This window comes from Gorilla gorilla, chromosome 14 (genome assembly GCF_029281585.2).
Source record: "Gorilla gorilla gorilla isolate KB3781 chromosome 14, NHGRI_mGorGor1-v2.1_pri, whole genome shotgun sequence".
Taxonomy (NCBI): Eukaryota; Metazoa; Chordata; class Mammalia; order Primates; family Hominidae; genus Gorilla; species Gorilla gorilla.
In genome coordinates, this window is record NC_073238.2 from 3,347,658 (window position 1) to 3,375,212 (window position 27,555).

The window sequence follows — 27,555 nt, forward strand, 5'->3', positions numbered from 1 at the left end:
CACATTGGCCGCTTAGGCAGATCACAGACAAGGGCCTGTCCCCTGGGTGACCCGTGCAGTGTTATGATGTCACATTGGCCGTTTAGGCAGATCACAGACAAGGGCCTGTCCCCTGGGTGACCCGTGCAGTGTTATGATGTCACAATGCCCCCTAAGGCAGATCACAGACAAGGACCTGTCACCTGTGTTACCAGCATAGTGTTATGATGTCACAATGCCCCCCTTAGGCAGATCACTAACAAGGGTCTGTCCCCTTGTTTACCAGTGCAGAGTTATGATGTCACAAATCCCCCTTAGGCAGATCTCAGACAAGGGTCTGTCACCTGGATGACCAGTGCACAGTACTGATGACAAAATGTCCTCTTAGGGAGATCACAGACACTGGTCTGTCACCACGTTGACCAGTGCAGGGATATGATGTCACAATGCCCCCTTAGGCAGATCACAGACAAGGGCCTGTCACCTCGGTGACCAGTGCAGAGTTATGATGTTAAAATGTCCCCATAGGAAGATCACAGACAAGGGCCTGTCACTAGAGTGACCATTGCAGTGTTATGATGTCACAATGCCCCCTTAGGAAGATGACGGACAATGGTTTGTCACCTGGGTGACCAGTGCAGGTTTATAATGTCACAATGCCCCTTTAGGCAGATCACAGACAAGGGTCTGTCACTTGGGTGACCAGTGTAGGGTTATGATGTCACATTGGCCGCTTAGGCAGATCACAGACAAGGGCCTGTCCCCTGTGTGACCCGTGCAGTGTTATGATGTCACAATCCCCCCTTAGGCAGATCACAGACAAGGACCTGTCACCTGTGTTACCAGCGTAGTGTTATGATGTCACAATGCCCCCCTTAGGCAGATCACTAACAAGGGTCTGTTACCTTGTTTACCAGTGCAGAGTTAGGATGTCACAAATCCCCCTTAGGCAGATCTCAGACAAGGGTCTGTCACCTGGATGACCAGAGCGATGTTATGATGTCTCAATGCCCCCTTAGGCAGATCACAGTCAAGGGCCTGTCACCTGGGTGACCAGTGCGGAGTTAAGATGTCACAATGCCCCCTTAGGAATATCACAGACAAGGGCATGTCACCTGGGTGCCCAGTGCAGAGTTATAATGTCACAATGCCCCTTTATGCACATCACAGACGAGGGACTGTCACCTCGGTGACCAGTGCAGAATTATGATGTCACAATGCCCCCTTAGTCAGATGGCAGACAAGGGCCTGTCACCCGGGTGACCAGTGTAGAGTTATGATGACACAATGACCCCTTAGGCAGATCACTGACAAGGGCCTGTCACCTGGGTGAGCAGTGCAGATTTAAGATGTCACAATCCCGCTTAGACAGATCACAGACAAGGGCCTGTCACCTGCGTTACCAGTGCAGTGTTATGATGTCACCATTCCCCATTAGGCAGATCACAGACAAGGGCCTGTCACCTGGGGAACCAGTGCAGAGTTATGATGTCACAATGCCCGCTTAGGCAGATCACAGAGAATGGCCTGTCTCCTGGGTGACCAGTGCAGAATTATGACGTCACAATTCCCCCTTACGCAGATCACTGAAAAGGGTCTGTCACCTGGTTGACGCGTACAGAGTTATGATGTCACATTGCCCTTGTAGGCAGATCACAGACAACGGTCAGTCACCTGGGTGACAAGTGCAGTGTTATGATGTCACAATGCCCCCTTAGGCAGATCACAGACAAGGGCATGTCACCTGGGTGCCCAGTGCAGAGTTATAATGTCACAATGCCCCTTTATGCACATCACAGACGAGGGACTGTCACCTCGGTGACCAGTGCAGAATTATGATGTCACAATGCCCCCTCAGGCAGATCAGACACAGGGGTCTGTCACCTGGGTGACAAGAGCAGACATATGATGTCACAATGCCCCTTAGATAGATCACAGACAAGAGTCTATCACCTGGATGACCCGTGCAGAGTTATGATGTCACTATGCCCCCTAAGGCAGATCACAGACAAGGGTCTGTCACCTTGGTGACCAGCGCAGAGTTATGATGTCACAATGCCCACTTATGTAGATCAAAGACAAGGGTCTATCACCAGGGTGACCCGTGCAGTGTTATGATGTCACAAAGCATCCTTTGGCAGATCACAGACAAGGGTCGGACACCTGGGACAACAGTGCAGTGTTATGATGTCACAATGCCCCCTTAGGCTGATCACATACAAGGGTCTTTCACATGGGTTACCTGTGCAGATTTATGATCAGAATGCCCCTTTAGGCCGATCACAGACAAGAGTCTGTCACCTGGGTGACTCGTGCCATGTTATGATAACACTATGCCCCCTTAGGGAGATCACAGACACAGGTCTGTCACCACGTTGACCAGTGCAGGGTTATGATGTCACAATGCCCCCTTAGGCAGATCACAGACAAGGGCCTGTCACCTCGGTGACCAGTGCAGAGTCATGATGTTAAAATGCCCCTTTAGGAAGATCACAGACAAGGGCCTGTCACTAGAGAGACCAGTGCAGTGTTATGATGTCACAGTGCCCCCTTAGGAAGATGACGGACAATGGTTTGTCACCTGGGTGACCAGTGTAGGGTTATGATGTCACATTGGCCGCTTAGGCAGATCACAGACAAGGGCCTGTCCCCTGGGTGACCCGTGCAGTGTTATGATGTCACATTGGCCGTTTAGGCAGATCACAGACAAGGGCCTGTCCCCTGGGTGACCCGTGCAGTGTTATGATGTCACAATGCCCCCTAAGGCAGATCACAGACAAGGACCTGTCACCTGTGTTACCAGCATAGTGTTATGATGTCACAATGCCCCCCTTAGGCAGATCACTAACAAGGGTCTGTCCCCTTGTTTACCAGTGCAGAGTTATGATGTCACAAATCCCCCTTAGGCAGATCTCAGACAAGGGTCTGTCACCTGGATGACCAGTGCACAGTACTGATGACAAAATGTCCTCTTAGGGAGATCACAGACACTGGTCTGTCACCACGTTGACCAGTGCAGGGATATGATGTCACAATGCCCCCTTAGGCAGATCACAGACAAGGGCCTGTCACCTCGGTGACCAGTGCAGAGTTATGATGTTAAAATGTCCCCATAGGAAGATCACAGACAAGGGCCTGTCACTAGAGTGACCATTGCAGTGTTATGATGTCACAATGCCCCCTTAGGAAGATGACGGACAATGGTTTGTCACCTGGGTGACCAGTGCAGGTTTATAATGTCACAATGCCCCTTTAGGCAGATCACAGACAAGGGTCTGTCACTTGGGTGACCAGTGTAGGGTTATGATGTCACATTGGCCGCTTAGGCAGATCACAGACAAGGGCCTGTCCCCTGTGTGACCCGTGCAGTGTTATGATGTCACAATCCCCCCTTAGGCAGATCACAGACAAGGACCTGTCACCTGTGTTACCAGCGTAGTGTTATGATGTCACAATGCCCCCCTTAGGCAGATCACTAACAAGGGTCTGTTACCTTGTTTACCAGTGCAGAGTTAGGATGTCACAAATCCCCCTTAGGCAGATCTCAGACAAGGGTCTGTCACCTGGATGACCAGAGCGATGTTATGATGTCTCAATGCCCCCTTAGGCAGATCACAGTCAAGGGCCTGTCACCTGGGTGACCAGTGCGGAGTTAAGATGTCACAATGCCCCCTTAGGAATATCACAGACAAGGGCATGTCACCTGGGTGCCCAGTGCAGAGTTATAATGTCACAATGCCCCTTTATGCACATCACAGACGAGGGACTGTCACCTCGGTGACCAGTGCAGAATTATGATGTCACAATGCCCCCTTAGTCAGATGGCAGACAAGGGCCTGTCACCCGGGTGACCAGTGTAGAGTTATGATGACACAATGACCCCTTAGGCAGATCACTGACAAGGGCCTGTCACCTGGGTGAGCAGTGCAGATTTAAGATGTCACAATCCCGCTTAGACAGATCACAGACAAGGGCCTGTCACCTGCGTTACCAGTGCAGTGTTATGATGTCACCATTCCCCATTAGGCAGATCACAGACAAGGGCCTGTCACCTGGGGAACCAGTGCAGAGTTATGATGTCACAATGCCCGCTTAGGCAGATCACAGAGAATGGCCTGTCTCCTGGGTGACCAGTGCAGAATTATGACGTCACAATTCCCCCTTACGCAGATCACTGAAAAGGGTCTGTCACCTGGTTGACGCGTACAGAGTTATGATGTCACATTGCCCTTGTAGGCAGATCACAGACAACGGTCAGTCACCTGGGTGACAAGTGCAGTGTTATGATGTCACAATGCCCCCTTAGGCAGATCACAGACAAGGGCATGTCACCTGGGTGCCCAGTGCAGAGTTATAATGTCACAATGCCCCTTTATGCACATCACAGACGAGGGACTGTCACCTCGGTGACCAGTGCAGAATTATGATGTCACAATGCCCCCTCAGGCAGATCAGACACAGGGGTCTGTCACCTGGGTGACAAGAGCAGACATATGATGTCACAATGCCCCTTAGATAGATCACAGACAAGAGTCTATCACCTGGATGACCCGTGCAGAGTTATGATGTCACTATGCCCCCTAAGGCAGATCACAGACAAGGGTCTGTCACCTTGGTGACCAGCGCAGAGTTATGATGTCACAATGCCCACTTATGTAGATCAAAGACAAGGGTCTATCACCAGGGTGACCCGTGCAGTGTTATGATGTCACAAAGCATCCTTTGGCAGATCACAGACAAGGGTCGGACACCTGGGACAACAGTGCAGTGTTATGATGTCACAATGCCCCCTTAGGCTGATCACATACAAGGGTCTTTCACATGGGTTACCTGTGCAGATTTATGATCAGAATGCCCCTTTAGGCCGATCACAGACAAGAGTCTGTCACCTGGGTGACTCGTGCCATGTTATGATAACACTATGCCCCCTTAGGGAGATCACAGACACAGGTCTGTCACCACGTTGACCAGTGCAGGGTTATGATGTCACAATGCCCCCTTAGGCAGATCACAGACAAGGGCCTGTCACCTCGGTGACCAGTGCAGAGTCATGATGTTAAAATGCCCCTTTAGGAAGATCACAGACAAGGGCCTGTCACTAGAGAGACCAGTGCAGTGTTATGATGTCACAGTGCCCCCTTAGGAAGATGACGGACAATGGTTTGTCACCTGGGTGACCAGTGTAGGGTTATGATGTCACATTGGCCGCTTAGGCAGATCACAGACAAGGGCCTGTCCCCTGGGTGACCCGTGCAGTGTTATGATGTCACATTGGCCGTTTAGGCAGATCACAGACAAGGGCCTGTCCCCTGGGTGACCCGTGCAGTGTTATGATGTCACAATGCCCCCTAAGGCAGATCACAGACAAGGACCTGTCACCTGTGTTACCAGCATAGTGTTATGATGTCACAATGCCCCCCTTAGGCAGATCACTAACAAGGGTCTGTCCCCTTGTTTACCAGTGCAGAGTTATGATGTCACAAATCCCCCTTAGGCAGATCTCAGACAAGGGTCTGTCACCTGGATGACCAGTGCACAGTACTGATGACAAAATGTCCTCTTAGGGAGATCACAGACACTGGTCTGTCACCACGTTGACCAGTGCAGGGATATGATGTCACAATGCCCCCTTAGGCAGATCACAGACAAGGGCCTGTCACCTCGGTGACCAGTGCAGAGTTATGATGTTAAAATGTCCCCATAGGAAGATCACAGACAAGGGCCTGTCACTAGAGTGACCATTGCAGTGTTATGATGTCACAATGCCCCCTTAGGAAGATGACGGACAATGGTTTGTCACCTGGGTGACCAGTGCAGGTTTATAATGTCACAATGCCCCTTTAGGCAGATCACAGACAAGGGTCTGTCACTTGGGTGACCAGTGTAGGGTTATGATGTCACATTGGCCGCTTAGGCAGATCACAGACAAGGGCCTGTCCCCTGTGTGACCCGTGCAGTGTTATGATGTCACAATCCCCCCTTAGGCAGATCACAGACAAGGACCTGTCACCTGTGTTACCAGCGTAGTGTTATGATGTCACAATGCCCCCCTTAGGCAGATCACTAACAAGGGTCTGTTACCTTGTTTACCAGTGCAGAGTTAGGATGTCACAAATCCCCCTTAGGCAGATCTCAGACAAGGGTCTGTCACCTGGATGACCAGAGCGATGTTATGATGTCTCAATGCCCCCTTAGGCAGATCACAGTCAAGGGCCTGTCACCTGGGTGACCAGTGCGGAGTTAAGATGTCACAATGCCCCCTTAGGAATATCACAGACAAGGGCATGTCACCTGGGTGCCCAGTGCAGAGTTATAATGTCACAATGCCCCTTTATGCACATCACAGACGAGGGACTGTCACCTCGGTGACCAGTGCAGAATTATGATGTCACAATGCCCCCTTAGTCAGATGGCAGACAAGGGCCTGTCACCCGGGTGACCAGTGTAGAGTTATGATGACACAATGACCCCTTAGGCAGATCACTGACAAGGGCCTGTCACCTGGGTGAGCAGTGCAGATTTAAGATGTCACAATCCCGCTTAGACAGATCACAGACAAGGGCCTGTCACCTGCGTTACCAGTGCAGTGTTATGATGTCACCATTCCCCATTAGGCAGATCACAGACAAGGGCCTGTCACCTGGGGAACCAGTGCAGAGTTATGATGTCACAATGCCCGCTTAGGCAGATCACAGAGAATGGCCTGTCTCCTGGGTGACCAGTGCAGAATTATGACGTCACAATTCCCCCTTACGCAGATCACTGAAAAGGGTCTGTCACCTGGTTGACGCGTACAGAGTTATGATGTCACATTGCCCTTGTAGGCAGATCACAGACAACGGTCAGTCACCTGGGTGACAAGTGCAGTGTTATGATGTCACAATGCCCCCTTAGGCAGATCACAGACAAGGGCATGTCACCTGGGTGCCCAGTGCAGAGTTATAATGTCACAATGCCCCTTTATGCACATCACAGACGAGGGACTGTCACCTCGGTGACCAGTGCAGAATTATGATGTCACAATGCCCCCTCAGGCAGATCAGACACAGGGGTCTGTCACCTGGGTGACAAGAGCAGACATATGATGTCACAATGCCCCTTAGATAGATCACAGACAAGAGTCTATCACCTGGATGACCCGTGCAGAGTTATGATGTCACTATGCCCCCTAAGGCAGATCACAGACAAGGGTCTGTCACCTTGGTGACCAGCGCAGAGTTATGATGTCACAATGCCCACTTATGTAGATCAAAGACAAGGGTCTATCACCAGGGTGACCCGTGCAGTGTTATGATGTCACAAAGCATCCTTTGGCAGATCACAGACAAGGGTCGGACACCTGGGACAACAGTGCAGTGTTATGATGTCACAATGCCCCCTTAGGCTGATCACATACAAGGGTCTTTCACATGGGTTACCTGTGCAGATTTATGATCAGAATGCCCCTTTAGGCCGATCACAGACAAGAGTCTGTCACCTGGGTGACTCGTGCCATGTTATGATAACACTATGCCCCCTTAGGGAGATCACAGACACAGGTCTGTCACCACGTTGACCAGTGCAGGGTTATGATGTCACAATGCCCCCTTAGGCAGATCACAGACAAGGGCCTGTCACCTCGGTGACCAGTGCAGAGTCATGATGTTAAAATGCCCCTTTAGGAAGATCACAGACAAGGGCCTGTCACTAGAGAGACCAGTGCAGTGTTATGATGTCACAGTGCCCCCTTAGGAAGATGACGGACAATGGTTTGTCACCTGGGTGACCAGTGTAGGGTTATGATGTCACATTGGCCGCTTAGGCAGATCACAGACAAGGGCCTGTCCCCTGGGTGACCCGTGCAGTGTTATGATGTCACATTGGCCGTTTAGGCAGATCACAGACAAGGGCCTGTCCCCTGGGTGACCCGTGCAGTGTTATGATGTCACAATGCCCCCTAAGGCAGATCACAGACAAGGACCTGTCACCTGTGTTACCAGCATAGTGTTATGATGTCACAATGCCCCCCTTAGGCAGATCACTAACAAGGGTCTGTCCCCTTGTTTACCAGTGCAGAGTTATGATGTCACAAATCCCCCTTAGGCAGATCTCAGACAAGGGTCTGTCACCTGGATGACCAGTGCACAGTACTGATGACAAAATGTCCTCTTAGGGAGATCACAGACACTGGTCTGTCACCACGTTGACCAGTGCAGGGATATGATGTCACAATGCCCCCTTAGGCAGATCACAGACAAGGGCCTGTCACCTCGGTGACCAGTGCAGAGTTATGATGTTAAAATGTCCCCATAGGAAGATCACAGACAAGGGCCTGTCACTAGAGTGACCATTGCAGTGTTATGATGTCACAATGCCCCCTTAGGAAGATGACGGACAATGGTTTGTCACCTGGGTGACCAGTGCAGGTTTATAATGTCACAATGCCCCTTTAGGCAGATCACAGACAAGGGTCTGTCACTTGGGTGACCAGTGTAGGGTTATGATGTCACATTGGCCGCTTAGGCAGATCACAGACAAGGGCCTGTCCCCTGGGTGACCCGTGCAGTGTTATGATGTCACAATCCCCCCTTAGGCAGATCACAGACAAGGACCTGTCACCTGTGTTACCAGCGTAGTGTTATGATGTCACAATGCCCCCCTTAGGCAGATCACTAACAAGGGTCTGTTACCTTGTTTACCAGTGCAGAGTTAGGATGTCACAAATCCCCCTTAGGCAGATCTCAGACAAGGGTCTGTCACCTGGATGACCAGAGCGGAGTTATGATGTCTCAATGCCCCCTTAGGCAGATCACAGTCAAGGGCCTGTCACCTGGGTGACCAGTGCGGAGTTAAGATGTCACAATGCCCCCTTAGGAATATCACAGACAAGGGTCTGTCACCTGGGTGGCCTGTGCAGAGTTATGATGTCACAATGACCCCTTAGGCTGATCAGAGACAATGCTCTGTCACCTGGGTGACCCGTTCAGAGTTATGATGCCACAATGCCCCCTTAGGCTGATCACAGACAATGCTCTGTCACCTTGGTGACCCGTGCAGAGTTGTGATATCACAATGCCCCTTAGGCAGATCACAGACAAGGGCCTGTCACTAAGTGACCCGTGCAGAGTTATGATGTCACAATGCCTCCTTAGGCAGATGGCAGACAAGGGCCTGTCACCCGGGTGACCAGTGTAGAGTTATGATGACACAATGACCCCTTAGGCCGATCACTGACAAGGGCGTGTCACCTGGGTGAGCAGTGCAGATTTAAGATGTCACAATCCCGCTTAGACAGATCACAGACAAGGGCCTGTCACCTGCGTTACCAGTGCAGTGTTATGATGTCACCATTCCCCATTAGGCAGATCACAGACAAGGGCCTGTCACCTGGGGAACCAGTGCAGAGTTATGATGTCACAATGCCCGCTTAGGCAGATCACAGAGAATGGCCTGTCTCCTGGGTGACCAGTGCAGAATTATGACGTCACAATTCCCCCTTACGCAGATCACTGAAAAGGGTCTGTCACCTGGTTGACGCGTACAGAGTTATGATGTCACATTGCCCTTGTAGGCAGATCACAGACAACGGTCAGTCACCTGGGTGACAAGTGCAGTGTTATGATGTCACAATGCCCCCTTAGGCAGATCACAGACAAGGGCATGTCACCTGGGTGCCCAGTGCAGAGTTATAATGTCACAATGCCCCTTTATGCACATCACAGACGAGGGACTGTCACCTCGGTGACCAGTGCAGAATTATGATGTCACAATGCCCCCTCAGGCAGATCAAACACAGGGGTCTGTCACCTGGGTGACAAGAGCAGACATATGATGTCACAATGCCCCTTAGGTAGATCACAGACAAGAGTCTATCACCTGGATGACCCGTGCAGAGTTATGATGTCACTATGCCCCCTAAGGCAGATCACAGACAAGGGTCTGTCACCTTGGTGACCAGCGCAGAGTTATGATGTCACAATGCCCACTTATGTAGATCAAAGACAAGGGTCTATCACCAGGGTGACCCGTGCAGTGTTATGATGTCACAAAGCTGCCTTAGGCAGATCACAGACAAGCGTCTGTCACCTGGGACAACAGTGCAGTGTTATGATGTCACAATGCCCCCTTAGGCTGATCACATACAAGGGTCTTTCACATGGGTTACCTGTGCAGATTTATGATCAGAATGCCCCTTTAGGCCGATCACAGACAAGAGTCTGTCACCTGGGTGACTCGTGCCATGTTATGATAACACTATGCCCCCTTAGGGAGATCACAGACACAGGTCTGTCACCACAGTGACCAGTGCAGAGTTATGATGTCACAATGCCGCTTTAGGGAGATCACAGAAATGGGCTTGTCACCTGGGTCCCCATTGCAGAATTATGATGTCAGAATGCCACATTAGGCAGATCACAGACAAAGTTCTGTCACGTGGGTTACCAGTGCAGAGGTATGACGTCACAATGCCCCCTTGGGCAGATCACAGAAAAGGGCCTGTCACCTGGGTGACCAGTGCAGAGTTATGATGTCCTAATGCCGCCTTAGGCAGATCACAGACAAGGGTCTGTCACCTGGGTGACCAGTGCAGCGTTATGATGTCACAATGACCCCTTAGGCAGATCACACACAGGGTTCTGTCACCTGGCTGTCTGGTGAAGAGTTATGATGTCACAATGACCCCTTAGGCAGATCAAAGACATGTGTCTGTCACCTGGGTGTCCAGCGCAGAGTTATGATGTCACAATGCCCTCTTATGCAGATCAAAGACAAGGGTCTATCACCAGGTGGACCCGTGCAGGGTTATGATGTTACAATGCGCCCTTAGGCAGATCACAGACAAGGGTCCTTCACCTGGGTGACCAGCGCACACTTGTGAAGTCACAATGCCCCCTTAGGCAGATCACAGACAATGATCTGTCACCTGGGTGACCAGTGCAGAGTTATGATGTCACAATGCCCCCTTAGGCGGATCACAGACAAGGGTCTGTCTCCTGGGTGACCAGTGCAGTACTATGATGTCCCAATGACCCCTTAGGCAGATCACAGACAAGGGCCTGTCACCTGGGTGACCCGTGCCGTGTTATGATGTCACAATGCCCCCTTAGGCAGATCACAGTAAATGGACTGTCACCTGGGTGACCAGCGCAGAGTTATGATGTCACAATGCCCCCTTAAGCAGATCACAGACAAGGGTCTGTCACCTGCATGACCAGTGCAGAGTTATGATGTCACAATGCCCCCTTAGGCAGATCAAAGAAAAGGGTCTGTCACCTGGGTGACCAGTGCAGTGTTATCATGTCACAGTGCCCACTTAGGCAGATAAAATCCAGGGTCTGTCACCTCAGTTACCAGTGCAGAGTTATGATGTCACAATGACCCCTTAGGCAGATAACGAACAAGGGTCTGTCGTAAGGGTGACGAGTGCAGTGTTGTGATGTCAAATTGCCCCCTTAGGCAGATCATAGACAAGGTTCTGTCACCTGGGTGACCAGTGCAGAGTCCTGCTGTCACAATGCTCCCTTAGGCAGATCACAGAAAAGGAAATGTGACCTGGGTGCCCATTGCAGAGTTATGATGTCACAAAGCAAACTTAGGCACATCACAGACAAGCGTCTGTCACCTGGGTGACCAGTGCAGCGTTATGACGTCACCAAGACCCTTAGGCAGATCACAGACAAGGGTCTGTCACCTGAGTGACCAGTGCAGAGTTATGATGTCACAATGCCCGCTTAGGCCGATCAAAGACATGGGTCTGTCACCTTGGTGACCAAGGCAGAGTTATGATGTGACAATGCCCACTTATGGAGACCAAGCCAACGGTCTATCACCAGGGTGACCCGTGCAGATTTATGATGTCACAATGCCCCTTAGGCAGATCACAGACAAGAGTCTGTCACCTGGATGACCCGTGCAGAGTTATGATGTCACTATGCCCCCTGAGGCAGATCACAGACAAGGGTCTGTCACCTGGGTGACCAATGAAGAATTATGATGTCACAATACCCCTTAGGAAGACCACAGACGAGGGTCTGTCACCTGGGTGGCCAGTGCTGAGTTATGATGTCACAATGACCCCTTAGGCAGATTACAGATAAGGTTCTGTCACCTGGGTGACCAGTGCAGTTTTATGATGTCACAATGCCCCCTTAGGGAGATCATAGACAAGGGTCAGTCACCTGGATGACCAGGGCAGAGTTATGATGTCACAATGCTGCCTTAGGAAGATCACAGACAACTGTCTGTCACCTGGCTGAGCAGTGCAGAATTATGATGTCACAATGCCCCCTTAGGCAAAAAACAGACAAAGGTCTGTCACCTGGGTGACCCGTGAAGAGTTATGGTGTCACAATGCACCCTTAGGCAGATCACAGACAAAGGCTTGTCACCAGGGTGACCCGTGCAGAGTTATGATGTCACAATGCACCCTTACGCACATAACAAATAAGGGTCTGTCACCTGGGTGACCCATGCGGAATTATGATGTCACAGTGCCCCTTAGGCAGATGACAGACAAGTGTCTGTCACCTGGGTGAGCAGTGCAGGGTTATGATTTCACAATGCCTCTTTAGGCAGATCACAGACAAGGGTCTTTCACCTGGGTGAGCAATGCAGGGTTATGATGTCACAATGCCCCCTAAGGGAGATCACAGACAATGGTTCGTCACCTGGTTGACCAGTGCACAGTTGTGATGTCACAATGCCCCTTAGGCAGATCACAGACAAGGGTCTGTCACCACGGTGACCAGTGCAGAGTCATGATGTCACAATGCCGCCTTAGGCAGATCACAGAAATGGGCCTGTCACCTGGTTCCCCATTGCACAGTTTTGATGTCACAATGCCACCTTAGGCAGATCACAGACAAGGGTCTGTCACCTGGGTGACCAGTGCAGAGTTATGATGTCACAATGACCCCTTAGGCAGATAACGAACAAGGGTCTGTCGTAAGGGTGACGAGTGCAGTGTTGTGATGTCAAAATGCCCCATTAGGCAGATCACAGACAAGGTTCTGTCGCCTGGGTGACCAGTGCAGAGTCCTGCTGTCACAATGCTCCCTTAGGCAGATCACAGAAAAGGAAATGTGACCTGGGTGCCCATTGCAGAGTTATGATGTCACAAAGCCGCCTTAGGCACATCACAGACAAGCGTCTGTCACCTGGGTGACCAGTGCAGCGTTATGATGTCACCAAGACCCTTAGGCAGATCACAGACAAGGGTCTGTCACCTGAGTGACCAGTGCAGAGTTATGATGTCACAATGACTCCTTAGGCAGATCAAAGAAAAGGGTCTGTCACCTGGGTGACCATTGCAGAGTTATGATGTCACAATGCCCGCTTAGGCCGATCAAAGACAAGGGTCGGTCACCTTGGTGACCAAGGCAGACTTATGATGTGACAATGCCCACTTATGGAGACCAAGCCAATGGTCTATCACCAGGGTGACCCGTGCAGATTTATGATGTCACAATGCACCCTTTGGCAGATCACAGACAAGGGTCTATCACCAGGGTGACCCATGCAGAGTTATGATGTCACAATGCCCCCTTAGGCAGATCACAGACAAGGGTCTGTCACCTGGGTGACCAGTGCAGAATTATGACGTCACAATGCCCCTTAGGCAGATCACATACAAGTGTCTGTCACCTGGGTGACCAGTGCAGTGTTATGATGTCACAATGCCCCCTTAGGCTGATCACATACAAGGGTCTTTCACATGGGTTACCACTGCAGAGTTATGACCAGAATGCCCCCTTAGGCCGATCACAGACAAGGGTCTGTCACCTGTTTGACCAGTGCACAGTACTGATGACAAAATGTCCTCTTAGTGAGATCACAGACACAGGTCTGTCACCACGTTGACCAGTGCAGGGTTATGATGTCACAATGCCCCCTTAGGCAGATCACAGACAAGGGCCTGTCACCTCGGTGACCAGTGAAGAGTTATGATGTTAAAATGCCCCCTTAGGAACATCACAGACAAGGGCCTGTCACTAGAGTGAAAAGTGCAGTGTTATGATGTCACAATGCCCCCTTAGGAAGATGACGGACAATGGTTTGTCACCTGGGTGACCAGTGCAGGTTTATAATGTCACAATGCCCCTTTAGGCAGATCACAGACAAGGGTCTGTCACTTGGGTGACCAGTGTAGGGTTATGATGTCACATTGGCCGCTTAGGCAGATCACAGACAAGGGCCTGTCCCCTGGGTGACCCGTTCAGTGTTATGATGTCACAATGCCCCCTTAGGAAGATCACAGACAAGGACCTGTCACCTGTGTTACCAGCATAGTGTTATGATGTCACAATGACCCCCTAAGGCAGATCACTAACAAGGGTCTGTCACCTTGTTTACCAGTGCAGAGTTATGATGTCACAAATACCCCTTAGGCAGATCTCAGACAAGGGTCTGTCACCTGGATGACCAGAGCGGAGTTATGATGTCTCAATGACCCCTTAGGCAGATCACACTCAAGGGCCTGTCACCTGGGTGACGAGTGCGGAGTTAAGATGTCACAATGCCCCCTTAGGGATATCAGACAAGGGTCTGTCGCCTGGGTGGCCTGTGCAGAGTTATGATGTCACAATGCCCCCTTAGGCTGATCACAAACAAGGGTCTGTCGCCTTGGTGACCCGTGCAGAGTTGTGATATCACAATGCCCCTTAGGCAGATCACAGACAAGGGCCTGTCACTAAGTGGCCAGTGCAGAGTTATGATGTCACAATGCCTCCTTAGGCAGATGGCAGACAGGGGCCTGTCACCTGGGAGACCAGTGTAGAGTTATGATGACACAATGACCCCTTAGGCAGATCACTGACAAGGGCCTGTCACCTGGGTGAGCAGTGCAGATTTAAGATGTCACAATCCCGCTTAGACAGATCACAGACAAGGGCCTGTCACCTGCATTACCAGTGCAGTGTTATGATGTCACCATTCCCCATTAGGCAGATCACAGACAAGGGCCTGTCACCTGGGGAACCAGTGCAGAGTTATGATGTCACAATGCCCGCTTAGGCAGATCACAGAAAATGGCCTGTCTCCTGGGTGACCAGTGCAGAATTATGACATCACAATTCCCCCTTACGCAGATCACTGAAAAGGGTCTGTCACCTGGGTGACGCGTGCAGATCTATGATGTCACAATGCCCACTTCGGCAGATCACAGAGAAGTGTCTGTCTCCTAGTTGACCCGTGCAGAGTTATGATGTCACATTGCCCCTGTAGGCAGATCACAGACAACGGTCAGTCACCTGGGTGACAAGTGCAGTGTTATGATGTCACAATGCCCCCTTAGGCATATCACAGACAAGGGCATGTCACCTGGGTGCCCAGTGCAGAGTTATAATGTCACAGTGCCCCCTCATGCACATCACAGACGAGGGACTGTCACCTCGGTGACCAGTGCAGAATTATGATGTCACAATGCCCCCTCAGGCAGATCAAACACAGGGGTCTGTCACCAGAGTGACAAGTGCAGACTTATGATGTCACAATGCCCCTTAGGCAGATCACAGACAAGAGTCTGTCACCTGGATGACCCGTGCAGAGTTATGATGTCACTATGATCCCTAAGGCAGATCACAGAAAAGGGTCTGTCACCTGGGTGACCAATGAAGAGTTATAATGTCACCATACCCCTTAGGAAGACCACAGACGGGGGTCTGTCACCTGGGTGACCAGTGCAGAGTTATGATGTCACAATGACCCCTTAGGCAGATTACAGATAAGGTTCTGTCACCTGGGAGACCAGTGCAGTTTTATGATGTCACAATGCCCCCTTAGGGAGATCAGAGACAAGGGTCAGTCACCTGGATGACCAGGGCAGAGTTATGATGTCACAATGCTGCCTTAGGAAGATCACAGACAAGGGTCTGTCACCTGGCTGAGCAGTGCAGAATTATGATGTCACAATGCCCCCTTAGGCAAAAAACAGACAAAGGTCTGTCACCTGGGTGACCCGTGAAGAGTTATGATGTCACAATGCACCCTTAGGCAGATCACAGACAAAGCCTTGTCACCAGGGTGACCCGTGCAGAGTTATGATGTCACAATGCACCCTTACGCACATCACAGACAATGATCTGTCACCTGGGTGACCAGTGAAAAGTTATGATGTCACAATGCACCCTTAGGCGGATCACAGACAAGGGTCTGTCTCGTTGGTGACCAGTGCAGTGCTATGATGTCCCAATGACCCCTTAGGCAGATCACAGACAAGGGCCTGTCACCTGGGTGACGCGTGCAGAGTTATGATGTTAAAATGCCCCCTTAGGAAGATCACAGACAAGGGCCTGTCACTAGAGTGACCAGTGCAGTCTTATGATGTCACAATGCCCCCTTAGGAAGACGACGGACAATGGTTTGTCACCTGGGTGACCATTGCAGGTTTATAATGTCACAATGCCCCTTTAGGCAGATCACAGACAAGGGTCTGTCACTTGGGTGACCAGTGTAGGGTTATGATGTCACATTGGCCGCTTAGGCAGATCACAGACAAGGGCCTGTCCCCTGGGTGAGCCGTGCAGTGTTATGATGTCACAATGCCCCCTTAGGCAGATCACAGACAAGGACCTGTCACCTGTGTTACCAGCATAGTGTTATGATGTCACAATGCCCCCCTTAGGCAGATCACTAACAAGGGTCTGTCACCTTGTTTACCAGTGCAGAGTTATGATGTCACAAATCCCCCTTAGGCAGATCTCAGACAAGGGTCTGTCACCTGGATGACCAGAGCGGAGTTATGATGTCTCAATGCCCCCTTAGGCAGATCACAGTCAAGGGCCTGTCACCTGAGTGACCAGTGCGGAGTTAAGATGTCACAATGCCCCCTTAGGGATATCACAGACAAGGGTCTGTCACCTGGGTGGCCTGTGCAGAGTTATGATGTCACAATGCACCCTTACGCACATAACAGATAAGGGTCTGTCACCTGGGTGACCCATGCGGAATTATGATGTCACAGTGCCCCTTAGGCAGATGACAGACAAGTGTCTGTCACCTGGGTGAGCAGTGCAGGGTTATGGTTTCACAATGCCTCTTTAGGCAGATCACAGACAAGGGTCTTTCACCTGGGTGAGCAATGCAGGGTTATGATGTCACAATGCCCCCTAAGGGAGATCACAGACAATGGTTCGTCACCTGGTTGACCAGTGCACAGTTGTGATGTCACAATGCCCCTTAGGCAGATCACAGACAAGGGTCTGTCACCACGGTGACCAGTGCAGAGTCATGATGTCACAATGCCGCCTTAGGCAGATCACAGAAAGGGGCCTGTCACCTGGTTCCCCATTGCACAGTTTTGATGTCACAATGCCACCTTAGGCAGATCACAGACAAGGGTCTGTCACCTGGGTGACCAGTGCAGAGTTATGATGTCACAATGACCCCTTAGGCAGATAACGAACAAGGGTCTGTCGTAAGGGTGACGAGTGCAGTGTTGTGATGTCAAAATGCCCCATTAGGCAGATCACAGACAAGGTTCTGTCGCCTGGGTGACCAGTGCAGAGTCCTGCTGTCACAATGCTCCCTTAGGCAGATCACAGAAAAGGAAATGTGACCTGGGTGCCCATTGCAGAGTTATGATGTCACAAAGCCGCCTTAGGCACATCACAGACAAGCGTCTGTCACCTGGGTGACCAGTGCAGCGTTATGATGTCACCAAGACCCTTAGGCAGATCACAGACAAGGGTCTGTCACCTGAGTGACCAGTGCAGAGTTATGATGTCACAATGACTCCTTAGGCAGATCAAAGAAAAGGGTCTGTCACCTGGGTGACCATTGCAGAGTTATGATGTCACAATGCCCGCTTAGGCCGATCAAAGACAAGGGTCGGTCACCTTGGTGACCAAGGCAGACTTATGATGTGACAATGCCCACTTATGGAGACCAAGCCAATGGTCTATCACCAGGGTGACCCGTGCAGATTTATGATGTCACAATGCACCCTTTGGCAGATCACAGACAAGGGTCTATCACCAGGGTGACCCATGCAGAGTTATGATGTCACAATGCCCCCTTAGGCAGATCACAGACAAGGGTCTGTCACCTGGGTGACCAGTGCAGAATTATGACGTCACAATGCCCCTTAGGCAGATCACATACAAGTGTCTGTCACCTGGGTGACCAGTGCAGTGTTATGATGTCACAATGCCCCCTTAGGCTGATCACATACAAGGGTCTTTCACATGGGTTACCACTGCAGAGTTATGACCAGAATGCCCCCTTAGGCCGATCACAGACAAGGGTCTGTCACCTGTTTGACCAGTGCACAGTACTGATGACAAAATGTCCTCTTAGTGAGATCACAGACACAGGTCTGTCACCACGTAGACCAGTGCAGGGTTATGATGTCACAATGCCCCCTTAGGCAGATCACAGACAAGGGCCTGTCACCTCGGTGACCAGTGAAGAGTTATGATGTTAAAATGCCCCCTTAGGAACATCACAGACAAGGGCCTGTCACTAGAGTGAAAAGTGCAGTGTTATGATGTCACAATGCCCCCTTAGGAAGATGACGGACAATGGTTTGTCACCTGGGTGACCAGTGCAGGTTTATAATGTCACAATGCCCCTTTAGGCAGATCACAGACAAGGGCCTGTCCCCTGGGTGACCCTTTCAGTGTTATGATGTCACAATGCCCCCTTAGGAAGATCACAGACAAGGACCTGTCACCTGTGTTACCAGCATAGTGTTATGATGTCACAATGACCCCCTAAGGCAGATCACTAACAAGGGTCTGTCACCTTGTTTACCAGTGCAGAGTTATGATGTCACAAATACCCCTTAGGCAGATCTCAGACAAGGGTCTGTCACCTGGATGACCAGAGCGGAGTTATGATGTCTCAATGCCCCCTTAGGCAGATCACACTCAAGGGCCTGTCACCTGGGTGACGAGTGCGGAGTTAAGATGTCACAATGCCCCCTTAGGGATATCAGACAAGGGTCTGTCGCCTGGGTGGCCTGTGCAGAGTTATGATGTCACAATGACCCCTTAGGCTGATCAGAGACAATGCTCTGTCACCTGGGTGACCCGTTCAGAGTTATGATGCCACAATGTCAACTTAGGCTGATCTCAAACAAGGGTCTGTCACCTTGGTGACCCGTGCAGAGTTGTGATATCACAAGGCCCCTTAGGCAGATCACAGACAAGGGCCTGTCACTAAGTGGCCAGTGCAGAGTTATGATGTCACAATGCCCCCTTAGTCAGATGGCAGACAAGGGCCTGTCACCCGGGTGACCAGTGTAGAGTTATGATGACACAATGACCCCTTAGGCAGATCACTGACAAGGGCCTGTCACCTGGGTGAGCAGTGCAGATTTAAGATGTCACAATCCCGCTTAGACAGATCACAGACAAGGGCCTGTCACCTGCGTTACCAGTGCAGTGTTATGATGTCACCATTCCCCATTAGGCAGATCACAGACAAGGGCCTGTCACCTGGGGAACCAGTGCAGAGTTATGATGTCACAATGCCCGCTTAGGCAGATCACAGAGAATGGCCTGTCTCCTGGGTGACCAGTGCAGAATTATGACGTCACAATTCCCCCTTACGCAGATCACTGAAAAGGGTCTGTCACCTGGTTGACGCGTACAGAGTTATGATGTCACATTGCCCTTGTAGGCAGATCACAGACAACGGTCAGTCACCTGGGTGACAAGTGCAGTGTTATGATGTCACAATGCCCCCTTAGGCAGATCACAGACAAGGGCATGTCACCTGGGTGCCCAGTGCAGAGTTATAATGTCACAATGCCCCTTTATGCACATCACAGACGAGGGACTGTCACCTCGGTGACCAGTGCAGAATTATGATGTCACAATGCCCCCTCAGGCAGATCAGACACAGGGGTCTGTCACCTGGGTGACAAGAGCAGACATATGATGTCACAATGCCCCTTAGATAGATCACAGACAAGAGTCTATCACCTGGATGACCCGTGCAGAGTTATGATGTCACTATGCCCCCTAAGGCAGATCACAGACAAGGGTCTGTCACCTTGGTGACCAGCGCAGAGTTATGATGTCACAATGCCCACTTATGTAGATCAAAGACAAGGGTCTATCACCAGGGTGACCCGTGCAGTGTTATGATGTCACAAAGCAGCCTTAGGCAGATCACAGACAAGGGTCGGACACCTGGGACAACAGTGCAGTGTTATGATGTCACAATGCCCCCTTAGGCTGATCACATACAAGGGTCTTTCACATGGGTTACCTGTGCAGATTTATGATCAGAATGCCCCTTTAGGCCGATCACAGACAAGAGTCTGTCACCTGGGTGACTCGTGCCATGTTATGATAACACTATGCCCCCTTAGGGAGATCACAGACACAGGTCTGTCACCACGTTGACCAGTGCAGGGTTATGATGTCACAATGCCCCCTTAGGCAGATCACAGACAAGGGCCTGTCACCTCGGTGACCAGTGCAGAGTCATGATGTTAAAATGCCCCCTTAGGAAGATCACAGACAAGGGCCTGTCACTAGAGAGACCAGTGCAGTGTTATGATGTCACAGTGCCCCCTTAGGAAGATGATGGACAATGGTTTGTCACCTGGGTGACCAGTGTAGGGTTATGATGTCACATTGGCCGCTTAGGCAGATCACAGACAAGGGCCTGTCCCCTGGGTGACCCGTGCAGTGTTATGATGTCACATTGGCCGTTTAGGCAGATCACAGACAAGGGCCTGTCCCCTGGGTGACCCGTGCAGTGTTATGATGTCACAATGCCCCCTAAGGCAGATCACAGACAAGGACCTGTCACCTGTGTTACCAGCATAGTGTTATGATGTCACAATGCCCCCCTTAGGCAGATCACTAACAAGGGTCTGTCCCCTTGTTTACCAGTGCAGAGTTATGATGTCACAAATCCCCCTTAGGCAGATCTCAGACAAGGGTCTGTCACCTGGATGACCAGTGCACAGTACTGATGACAAAATGTCCTCTTAGGGAGATCACAGACACTGGTCTGTCACCACGTTGACCAGTGCAGGGATATGATGTCACAATGCCCCCTTAGGCAGATCACAGACAAGGGCCTGTCACCTCGGTGACCAGTGCAGAGTTATGATGTTAAAATGTCCCCTTAGGAAGATCACAGACAAGGGCCTGTCACTAGAGTGACCATTGCAGTGTTATGATGTCACAATGCCCCCTTAGGAAGATGACGGACAATGGTTTGTCACCTGGGTGACCAGTGCAGGTTTATAATGTCACAATGCCCCTTTAGGCAGATCACAGACAAGGGTCTGTCACTTGGGTGACCAGTGTAGGGTTATGATGTCACATTGGCCGCTTAGGCAGATCACAGACAAGGGCCTGTCCCCTGGGTGACCCGTGCAGTGTTATGATGTCACAATCCCCCCTTAGGCAGATCACAGACAAGGACCTGTCACCTGTGTTACCAGCGTAGTGTTATGATGTCACAATGCCCCCCTTAGGCAGATCACTAACAAGGGTATGTTACCTTGTTTACCAGTGCAGAGTTAGGATGTCACAAATCCCCCTTAGGCAGATCTCAGACAAGGGTCTGTCACCTGGATGACCAGAGCGGAGTTATGATGTCTCAATGCCCCCTTAGGCAGATCACAGTCAAGGGCCTGTCACCTGGGTGACCAGTGCGGAGTTAAGATGTCACAATGCCCCCTTAGGAATATCACAGACAAGGGTCTGTCACCTGGGTGGCCTGTGCAGAGTTATGATGTCACAATGACCCCTTAGGCTGATCAGAGACAATGCTCTGTCACCTGGGTGACCCGTTCAGAGTTATGATGCCACAATGCCCCCTTAGGCTGATCACAGACAATGCTCTGTCACCTTGGTGACCCGTGCAGAGTTGTGATATCACAATGCCCCTTAGGCAGATCACAGACAAGGGCCTGTCACTAAGTGACCAGTGCAGAGTTATGATGTCACAATGCCTCCTTAGGCAGATGGCAGACAAGGGCCTGTCACCCGGGTGACCAGTGTAGAGTTATGATGACACAATGACCCCTTAGGCAGATCACTGACAAGGGCGTGTCACCTGGGTGAGCAGTGCAGATTTAAGATGTCACAATCCCGCTTAGACAGATCACAGACAAGGGCCTGTCACCTGCGTTACCAGTGCAGTGTTATGATGTCACCATTCCCCATTAGGCAGATCACAGACAAGGGCCTGTCACCTGGGGAACCAGTGCAGAGTTATGATGTCACAATGCCCGCTTAGGCAGATCACAGAAAATGGCCTGTCTCCTGGGTGACCAGTGCAGAATTATGACGTCACAATTCCCCCTTACTCAGATCACTGAAAAGGGTCTGTCACCTGGTTGACGCGTACAGAGTTATGATGTCACATTGCCCTTGTAGGCAGATCACAGACAACGGTCAGTCACCTGGGTGACAAGTGCAGTGTTATGATGTCACAATGCCCCCTTAGGCAGATCACAGACAAGGGCATGTCACCTGGGTGCCCAGTGCAGAGTTATAATGTCACAATGCCCCTTTATGCACATCACAGACGAGGGACTGTCACCTCGGTGACCAGTGCAGAATTATGATGTCACAATGCTCCCTCAGGCAGATCAAACACAGGGGTCTGTCACCTGGGTGACAAGAGCAGACATATGATGTCACAATGCCCCTTAGGTAGATCACAGACAAGGGTCTGTCACCTGGGAAACCAGTGCAGACTTATGATGTCACAATGTCCAGTTAGGCAGATCAAAGACAAGGGTCTGTCACCTGGGTGACCAGTGCAGAGTTAGGATGTCACACTGCCCCCTTAGGCAGATCAAAGACACGGGTCTGTCACCTGGGAGCCCCATGCAGAGTTATGATGTGACAATGACCGTTAGACAGATCAAAGACAAGGGTCTGTCACCTGGCTGACCAGCGCAGGGTTATGATGTCACAATGCCCAATTATGGAGATCAAAGACAATGGTCTATCACTAGGGTGACCCGTGCAGAGTTCTGATGTCACAATGCACCCTTTGGCAGATCACAGACACGGGCCTGTCACCTAGGTGATCTGTGCAGAATTATGAAGTCACAATGCCTCCGTAGGCAGATCACAGACAACGGTCAGTCAGCTGGGTGACAAGTGCAGTGTTATTATGTCACAATGCCCCCTTAGGCAGATAACAGACAAGGGCATGTCACCCGGGTGCCCAGTAAAGAGTTATAATGTCACAATGCCCCCTTATGCACATCACAGACTAGGGACTGTCACCTCGGTGACCAGTGCAGAATTATGATGTCACAATGCCCCCTCAGGCAGATCAAACACAGGGGTCTGTCACCTGGGTGACCCGTGCAGACTTATGATGTCACAATGCCCCTTAGGCAGATCACAGACAAGAATCTGTCACGTGGGTGACCCGTATAGGGTTATGATGTCACTATGCCCCCTTATGCAGATCACAGTCAAGGGTCTGCTAGCTGGGTGATGTGTGCAGGGTTATGATGTCACATTGCCCACTTAGGCAGATCACAGACAAGGGTCAGACACCTGGGTGACCAGTGAAGAATTATGATGTCACAATGCCCCTTAGGCAGATCACATACAAGGGTCTGTCACCTGGGTGACCAGTGCAGTGTTATGATGTCACAATGCCCCCTTAGGCTGATCACATACAAGGGTCTTTCACATGGGTTACCAGTGCAGAGTTATGACCAGAATGCCCCCTTAGGCCGATCACAGACAAGGGTCTGTCACCTGTTTGACCAGTGCACAGTACTGATGGCAAAATGTCCTCTTAGGGAGATCACAGACACAGGTCTGTCACCACGTTGACCAGTGCAGGGTTATGATGTCACAATGCCCCCTTAGGCAGATCACAGACAAGGGCCTGTCACCTCGGTGACCAGTGCAGAGTTATGATGTTAAAATGCCCCCTTAGGAAGATCACAGACAAGGGCCTGTCACTAGACAGACCAGTGCAGTGTTATGATGTCACAGTGCCCCCTTAGGAAGATGACGGACAATGGTTTGTCACCTGGGTGACCAGTGTAGTGTTATGATGTCACATTGGCCGCTTAGGCAGATCACAGACAAGGGCCTGTCCCCTGGGTGACCCGTGCAGTGTTATGATGTCACATTGGCCGTTTAGGCAGATCACAGACAAGGGCCTGTCCCCTGGGTGACCCGTGCAGTGTTATGATGTCACAATGCCCCCTAAGGCAGATCACAGACAAGGACCTGTCACCTGTGTTACCAGCATAGTGTTATGATGTCACAATGCCCCCCTTAGGCAGATCACTAACAAGGGTCTGTCCCCTTGTTTACCAGTGCAGAGTTATGATGTCACAAATCCCCCTTAGGCAGATCTCAGACAAGGGTCTGTCACCTGGATGACCAGTGCACAGTACTGATGACAAAATGTCCTCTTAGGGAGATCACAGACACTGGTCTGTCACCACGTTGACCAGTGCAGGGATATGATGTCACAATGCCCCCTTAGGCAGATCACAGACAAGGGCCTGTCACCTCGGTGACCAGTGCAGAGTTATGATGTTAAAATGTCCCCTTAGGAAGATCACAGACAAGGGCCTGTCACTAGAGTGACCATTGCAGTGTTATGATGTCACAATGCCCCCTTAGGAAGATGACGGACAATGGTTTGTCACCTGGGTGACCAGTGCAGGTTTATAATGTCACAATGCCCCTTTAGGCAGATCACAGACAAGGGTCTGTCACTTGGGTGACCAGTGTAGGGTTATGATGTCACATTGGCCGCTTAGGCAGATCACAGACAAGGGCCTGTCCCCTGGGTGACCCGTGCAGTGTTATGATGTCACAATCCCCCCTTAGGCAGATCACAGACAAGGACCTGTCACCTGTGTTACCAGCGTAGTGTTATGATGTCACAATGCCCCCCTTAGGCAGATCACTAACAAGGGTCTGTTACCTTGTTTACCAGTGCAGAGTTAGGATGTCACAAATCCCCCTTAGGCAGATCTCAGACAAGGGTCTGTCACCTGGATGACCAGAGCGGAGTTATGATGTCTCAATGCCCCCTTAGGCAGATCACAGTCAAGGGCCTGTCACCTGGGTGACCAGTGCGGAGTTAAGATGTCACAATGCCCCCTTAGGAATATCACAGACAAGGGTCTGTCACCTGGGTGGCCTGTGCAGAGTTATGATGTCACAATGACCGCTTAGGCTGATCAGAGACAATGCTCTGTCACCTGGGTGACCCGTTCAGAGTTATGATGCCACAATGCCCCCTTAGGCTGATCACAGACAATGCTCTGTCACCTTGGTGACCCGTGCAGAGTTGTGATATCACAATGCCCCTTAGGCAGATCACAGACAAGGGCCTGTCACTAAGTGACCCGTGCAGAGTTATGATGTCACAATGCCTCCTTAGGCAGATGGCAGACAAGGGCCTGTCACCCGGGTGACCAGTGTAGAGTTATGATGACACAATGACCCCTTAGGCCGATCACTGACAAGGGCGTGTCACCTGGGTGAGCAGTGCAGATTTAAGATGTCACAATCCCGCTTAGACAGATCACAGACAAGGGCCTGTCACCTGCGTTACCAGTGCAGTGTTATGATGTCACCATTCCCCATTAGGCAGATCACAGACAAGGGCCTGTCACCTGGGGAACCAGTGCAGAGTTATGATGTCACAATGCCCGCTTAGGCAGATCACAGAGAATGGCCTGTCTCCTGGGTGACCAGTGCAGAATTATGACGTCACAATTCCCCCTTACGCAGATCACTGAAAAGGGTCTGTCACCTGGTTGACGCGTACAGAGTTATGATGTCACATTGCCCTTGTAGGCAGATCACAGACAACGGTCAGTCACCTGGGTGACAAGTGCAGTGTTATGATGTCACAATGCCCCCTTAGGCAGATCACAGACAAGGGCATGTCACCTGGGTGCCCAGTGCAGAGTTATAATGTCACAATGCCCCTTTATGCACATCACAGACGAGGGACTGTCACCTCGGTGACCAGTGCAGAATTATGATGTCACAATGCCCCCTCAGGCAGATCAAACACAGGGGTCTGTCACCTGGGTGACAAGAGCAGACATATGATGTCACAATGCCCCTTAGGTAGATCACAGACAAGAGTCTATCACCTGGATGACCCGTGCAGAGTTATGATGTCACTATGCCCCCTAAGGCAGATCACAGACAAGGGTCTGTCACCTTGGTGACCAGCGCAGAGTTATGATGTCACAATGCCCACTTATGTAGATCAAAGACAAGGGTCTATCACCAGGGTGACCCGTGCAGTGTTATGATGTCACAAAGCTGCCTTAGGCAGATCACAGACAAGCGTCTGTCACCTGGGACAACAGTGCAGTGTTATGATGTCACAATGCCCCCTTAGGCTGATCACATACAAGGGTCTTTCACATGGGTTACCTGTGCAGATTTATGATCAGAATGCCCCTTTAGGCCGATCACAGACAAGAGTCTGTCACCTGGGTGACTCGTGCCATGTTATGATAACACTATGCCCCCTTAGGGAGATCACAGACACAGGTCTGTCACCACAGTGACCAGTGCAGAGTTATGATGTCACAATGCCGCTTTAGGGAGATCACAGAAATGGGCTTGTCACCTGGGTCCCCATTGCAGAATTATGATGTCAGAATGCCACATTAGGCAGATCACAGACAAAGTTCTGTCACGTGGGTTACCAGTGCAGAGGTATGACGTCACAATGCCCCCTTGGGCAGATCACAGAAAAGGGCCTGTCACCTGGGTGACCAGTGCAGAGTTATGATGTCCTAATGCCGCCTTAGGCAGATCACAGACAAGGGTCTGTCACCTGGGTGACCAGTGCAGCGTTATGATGTCACAATGACCCCTTAGGCAGATCACACACAGGGTTCTGTCACCTGGCTGTCTGGTGAAGAGTTATGATGTCACAATGACCCCTTAGGCAGATCAAAGACATGTGTCTGTCACCTGGGTGTCCAGCGCAGAGTTATGATGTCACAATGCCCTCTTATGCAGATCAAAGACAAGGGTCTATCACCAGGTGGACCCGTGCAGGGTTATGATGTTACAATGCGCCCTTAGGCAGATCACAGACAAGGGTCCTTCACCTGGGTGACCAGCGCACACTTGTGAAGTCACAATGCCCCCTTAGGCAGATCACAGACAATGATCTGTCACCTGGGTGACCAGTGCAGAGTTATGATGTCACAATGCCCCCTTAGGCGGATCACAGACAAGGGTCTGTCTCCTGGGTGACCAGTGCAGTACTATGATGTCCCAATGACCCCTTAGGCAGATCACAGACAAGGGCCTGTCACCTGGGTGACCCGTGCCGTGTTATGATGTCACAATGCCCCCTTAGGCAGATCACAGTAAATGGACTGTCACCTGGGTGACCAGCGCAGAGTTATGATGTCACAATGCCCCCTTAAGCAGATCACAGACAAGGGTCTGTCACCTGCATGACCAGTGCAGAGTTATGATGTCACAATGCCCCCTTAGGCAGATCAAAGAAAAGGGTCTGTCACCTGGGTGACCAGTGCAGTGTTATCATGTCACAGTGCCCACTTAGGCAGATAAAATCCAGGGTCTGTCACCTCAGTTACCAGTGCAGAGTTATGATGTCACAATGACCCCTTAGGCAGATAATGAA